We start from the raw sequence: 6,153 nt of genomic DNA on the forward strand, positions 1-6,153 counted from the left end.
GGGGCAGGTGATACGTCTCCGACGTATCGATAATTTCTTATGTTCCATGCCATATTATTGATGATACCTACATGTTTTATGCACACTTTATGTCATATTCGTGCATTTTCCGGAACTAACCTATTAACAAGATGCCGAAGAGCCGATTCTTTGCATTTTTCTGCTGTTTTTGGTTTCAGAAATCCTAGTAACGAAATATTCTCGGAATTGGACGAAATCAAAACCCAGGGTCCTATTTTGCCACGAAGCTTCCGGAAGACCGAAGAGAAGTCGAAGTGGGGCCACGAGGGGCCGCCACCATAGGGCGGCGCGGCCCAGGCCTTGGCCGCGCCGACCTGTGGTGTGGGGCCCTCGCACTAGTAGGAAAACCCTTATAGGTGAAGCTTAGTTCTGTGGCGCACCGTTTTGAATGCGCCACAGAAACTTATTTTGTGGCGCACCAGGCACGGTGCGCCACAGAAATAGCTTAATTTTGTGGCGCACGGTCGGGTAGTGCGCCACGAAGCTGTGTGGGGCCCACATCCTGCCACCACCATTTATTACGTAGGTATTTACGTGGCGCACATGTCGTGCTGCGCCACGAAATAACTCTTTACGTGGCGCACGCGGCCTTGGTGCGCCACGAAGTAGTTGATTACGTGGCGCACCTTCTCCGGTGCGCCACGGAGCTAAGGGACTTATATCATCTCGCCCGTGCCCTCCCCGCCTGTTCACCTCTCCCCTCCCGAGCCCCTCCCCTCTCCCCTCTCCCCTCTCCTCCGTGGTCGCTCGGATCCGCCGCCGCCGCCTTCCTCCGTGGTCGCCCGGAGGATTACCCCCTCTCCCTTCTCCCCTCTCCTCCGTGGTCGCCTGGATCCGCCGCCGCCGCCTTCCTCCGTGGTCGCCTGGATCCTCCATGGTCGTCGCCGCCGCCGTCGCCGCCGCCTTCCTCCGCGAGGGCGCATGCCGCCGCGGTCCTCCCATCCCCGCCACCTGCAGGCACAAGCTGCCCCTACGGCGAGGAGGGGCCGCCGCGAGGAGGGGCCGCCGTCGCGGCAAGGTGGAGGATCCGCCGCCTCCTCCTCCTCCTCCACCCCTGCCGTCATCTTCAAGCTCGTCCTCCACCCCTGGCATCGGTGCTCTCTCTCCCCTCCCCTCCTCTCCCTCTTAATTCCTCCTCCGCTGCCCCTATGGCTTGTGTTTGCAAGCTCTGGTGATCATTTGATCACCAATTGGTTGATAATTACTTACTACTTTCTCTATCTATGCATGTTGCTTGATATACGGTGTTGTTGCTTGATTTGTATAGCTTCTCACCATGTACTGGTGGTTGCTTATGCTTTGAAAAGCATATGAATGGATGCATGATGCTTGCCAAGCATCCTCGTTGCCTAGCGAGTTGACTAATTCATTTATCCGTGAAACTTTATCTTGTTAATGTAGATAATTGAGATGAACTACTTTGCAGTAATGATTCTATTACTGTATTTACTTAAGCTAGATGGATGCCAACTATTGTTGGGGACCCTAGCTTCATTTTGAATCCTGTTGGGTAATGATAAGTGTGTAGGCTTGGTGGTTGAACTGGCCTTTGCAGTCATGAACTGCTGGCTTGGTAAATCATCTGGGATGGTTTCCTTCCTAGTTCCATTTGGAAGATGCTACCATTCAATTGGTTGGCATAACCATGGTGACTTGAGTTGGTCAAATTCCTGGTCCTTGCCATTTGTACCAGGCTTCACTTGGTCTATGATTAAATGATGACCAAACATTGTTATTCCACCCTATGTGCTTGTGTTTGACATGGCTGTTGCTATGTCTACGTACATATTTACTTGATGGATTCTTTTGAGCTTATGGTATGCTAAAATAGAGATATCCACTTGTAGGGGATCATGTAAATGAATGCCACTCGTGGTATCCTTTGAAGAAAAGGATTCGTTTCGATGGTTTTAAAATGCTAGGTGGTGCTAGGTGATTCGGTTGGTCTGTCAAGGTTGGTTTTATCTGGTTAACTTGGATAGGCTATGTGTTCTTGCTTACTTATGCATATCCATCTCTCTTGGATTGACTAGCTCGGGCTTGGCCTCTCTCTTGCCGGCATCACTTGGTTACTACCAAGTGATGAGTAATCCCTTATGGACCCTAGCTTTGTTTTGAACTCAAGCTGAGTAATGATATATTTCTTTTTCTTGTTGGCTTTGATGAAATTAGAGATATCCACTTGTAGGGGATCATGTAAATGAATGCCACTTGTGGTATCCTTTGAAGAAAAAGGACTGTTTCGATGGTTTTAAAATGCTAGGTGGTGCTAGGTGATTCGGTTGGCTGTCAAGGTTGGTTTTATCTCGGTTAACTTGGATAGGCTATGTGTTCTTGCTTACTTATGCATATCCATCTCTACTGGATTGACTAGCTCGGGCTTGGCCTCTCTCTTGCCTGAGCATCACTTGGTTACTACCAAGTGATGAATAATCCCTTTGGAGCATCTGCTCCATGCATGCTATGTGTGTTTGAGCATCTTGACTTATGTCACCATGGTTGCTGGTTTGGTGGTGTTTTTGTACTTGTCGATGATTAGATGGTTGGTTGATCACTCGTACACTCCGGGGTGTCGCTAGTGAGCCTGGTGTGATGGCACAAATATCAATCTCTTGTGCATCCTACCTGGCCTCACTAACGCCATCCCGGGATGTTCATATTTGTTTCGACCAACAAAGTATGAGGCATTCCATTTAGTTCATACTAGCTACTTCTTAATTGCATTGGCCTTTCTTCCATTTTAGTGCCGATGATTAGAATGTTTGGTCACCTATACGCCGCAATATACTTTGTAGACGAGCCCCCCTTTCCACGGCCGTCGTTCAGTGAACGAGTCCTTGATGAGACAACAACGCCGACATGCCTCTCCGGCGCAGCACCACTTTTCTTCTCTCGCCGTCCAGTACGTGAACGAGTCCTTAATGCCAAGACGGTGCCGGCCTCCCTAGCATCATGCCGACCCCTGTTGTCGCGCTTCGGGCCGTGTCGATCACGCGCCTGCACTCTTCGCCTTTTTGCCCGGTGAACGAATAGACTAATCGTTGGAATAAGGAAGCCGATGACGGCCGATCGCAATTTAATATTGCGACCGGCTGTCATCGGTTTCCTTATTCCAACGATCAGCCTATTGGTTCACCGGGAAGCAGGCGAACGATGCGAGGCCCGGGACACACGGCTTGAAGCGCGGCAGCACGGCCCGGCATAATGCTGGGCAGGCCGGCACGGTCTTTGCATCAAGGACTCGTTCAGCTGGACAGCGAGGACCGGCGTGGTTCCGCGCCGGAGATGCAGATCGGCGTTGTTGTGTCGTCAAGCACCCGTTGACGGAACGCCGACCGGGGAAAGGGGGCCCTTCCGCAAAGTATTTGTGTTGACCAACAATGTATGAGGCACATATTCTATTTTGTCATTCCATTTGCTTTTAGATTTTCAAAATGCCGATGATTAAAATGTTTGGTCACCGTACACTCGGGGTGGCGTAAGTGAGCCTCGGTAAGATAGCACAAATATCAATCTCTTGTGCATCCTACCCGGCCTCGCTTACACCATCCCTAAATGTTAGTATTTGTGTTGACCAACAATGTATGAGGCACTTATTCCATTTTGTCATTCCATTTGCTTTGAGATTTTCAAAATGCCGATGATTAAAATGCTTGGTCACCGTACACTCGGGGGCGGTGTTAGTGAGCCTCGTGTGATTGCACAAATATCAATCTCTTGTGCATCCTACCTGGCTCGCTAACTCCGTCCCGGAATGTTAATATTTGTTTCGACCAACAAAGTATGAGGCCCTTTTCATTCCATTTGCTTTGGTATTTTCAAAATGCCGATGATTAAAATGTTGGTCACCGTACACTTGGGGGTGGCGTAAGTGAGCCTGGTAAGATAGCACAAATATCAATCTCTTGTGCATCGGACTTGGTCTCACTTACGCCATCCCTGAATGTTAATATTTGTGTTGACCAACAATGTATGAGGCACTTATTCCATTTTGTCATTCCATTTGCTTTGACATTTTCAAAATGCCGATGATTAAAATGTTTGGTCACCGTACACTCGGGGCGGCGTAAGTGAGCCTGGTAAGATAGCACAAATATCAATCTCTTGTGCATCGGACTTGGTCTCACTTACACCGTCCCTGAATGTTAATATTTGTGTTGACCAACAATGTATGAGGCATTTATTCCATTTCTCTTGTGCATCGGACTTGTTGGTCTCACTTTCTTCCATTTTCATCATAGTAGGAACTTGATGAAGGACCCCGATGCAAGCGAGCCTGGTGGGTAGAGATGACGGAGCAAAGGAGGAACCGGATGAAGACTACTTTGTATCTCGAAATTGTGAATTTTGTATGAATTAAGAGTTGTATGCAAAACATTTGACACTTGCCACTATATATGTATCTCGATCGGGCTCTAAGTAATGTGATGATGATGTCTATGTTATATCCGTGCAATGTACATGATATTTATATTATATCTGAATGTTGCTTGTATATAACTCGTGTATCCGTGTATACGTATTGCTCGTCTATAAGCGCATGTGTATAGCGAGCAGCACAAAATCGTGTATAATACATGCAAATTCCGTGGCGCACTAAAAACCAATTCCGTGGCGCACGCTTTTACGTGGCGCACCTAAGAACAAGTGCGCCACAGAAACCTTAATTCTGTGGCGCATGGGCAGGTGCGCCACAGAAACCTTATTTTTGTGGCGACCGTTTCTGTGGCGCACCTCCCATGCGCCACAGAATCCATTTTTCGTGCGCCAATGATGAGGCTTTTCCTACTAGTGTCGTGTGGCCCCCCACGTTGCCCTTCCGCCTACTTAAAGCCTCCGTCGCGAAACCCCTGATGCGAAGAACCACGATACGGAAAACCTTACTGAGACGCCGCCGCCGCCAATCCCATCTCGGGGGATTCGGAGATCTCCTCCGGCACCCTGCCGGAGAGGGGATTCATCTCCCGGAGGACTCTTCACCGCCATGGTCGCCTCCGGAGTGATGATCGAGTAGTTCACCCCTGGACTATGGGTCCATAGCGGTAGCTAGATGGTTGTCTTCTCCTCATTGTGCTTCATTGTTGGATCTTGTGAGCTGCCTAACATGATCAAGATCATCTATCCGTAATACTATATGTTGTGTTTGTCGGGATCCGATGGATAGAGAATACCATGTTATGTTAATTATCAAGTTATTACCTATGTGTTGTTTATGATCTTGCATTCTCTCCGTTATTAGTAGAGGCTCCGGCCAAGTTTTTGCTCTTAACTCCAAGAGGGAGTATTTATGCTCGATAGTGGGTTCATGCTCGCATTGATACCGGGACGATGACGAGAAAGTTCTAAGGTTGTGTTGTGCTTGTTGCCACTAGGGATAAAACATTGATGCTATGTCTAAGGATGTAGTTGTTGATTACATTACGCACCATACTTAATGCAATTGTCCGTTGCTTTGCAACTTAATACTGGAAGGGGTTCGGATGATAACCTCGAAGGTGGACTTTTTAGGCATAGATGCGGTTGGATGGCGGTCTATGTACTTTGTCGTAATGCCCAATTAAATCTCACTATACTTATCATGACATGTATGTGCATTGTTATGCCCTCTCTATTTGTCAATTGCCCGACTGTAATTTGTTCACCCAACATGCTTTTATCTTATGGGAGAGACACCTCTAGTGAGCTGTGGACCCCGGTCCATTCTTTAATACCGAAATACAAATCTGCTGCAATACTTGATTTTACTTGTTTTCTCTGCAAACAATCATCTTCCACACAATACGGTTAATCCTTTGTTACGGCAAGCCGGTGAGATTGACAACCTCAACTGTTTCGTTGGGGCAAAGTACTTTGGTTGTGTTGTGCGGGTTCCACGTTGGCGCTGGAATCTCCGGTGTTGCGCCGCACTACATCCCGCCGCCATCAACCTTCAACGTGCTTCTTGGCTCCTCCTGGTTCGATAAACCTTGGTTTCTTTCTGAGGGAAAACTTGCTGCTGTGCGCATCATACCTTCCTCTTGGGGTTCCCAATGAACGTGTGAATTACACGCCATCAGCAGGCTCGATGATCGTTTCAACCCTTGTCCTTTTTGGTGAAGGAGCAAGGGGGCTTGAAGGAGGAGTGGTGGTGAC

This window comes from Lolium rigidum, chromosome 7 (assembly GCF_022539505.1).
Source record: "Lolium rigidum isolate FL_2022 chromosome 7, APGP_CSIRO_Lrig_0.1, whole genome shotgun sequence".
NCBI classification, from domain to species: domain Eukaryota; kingdom Viridiplantae; phylum Streptophyta; class Magnoliopsida; order Poales; family Poaceae; genus Lolium; species Lolium rigidum.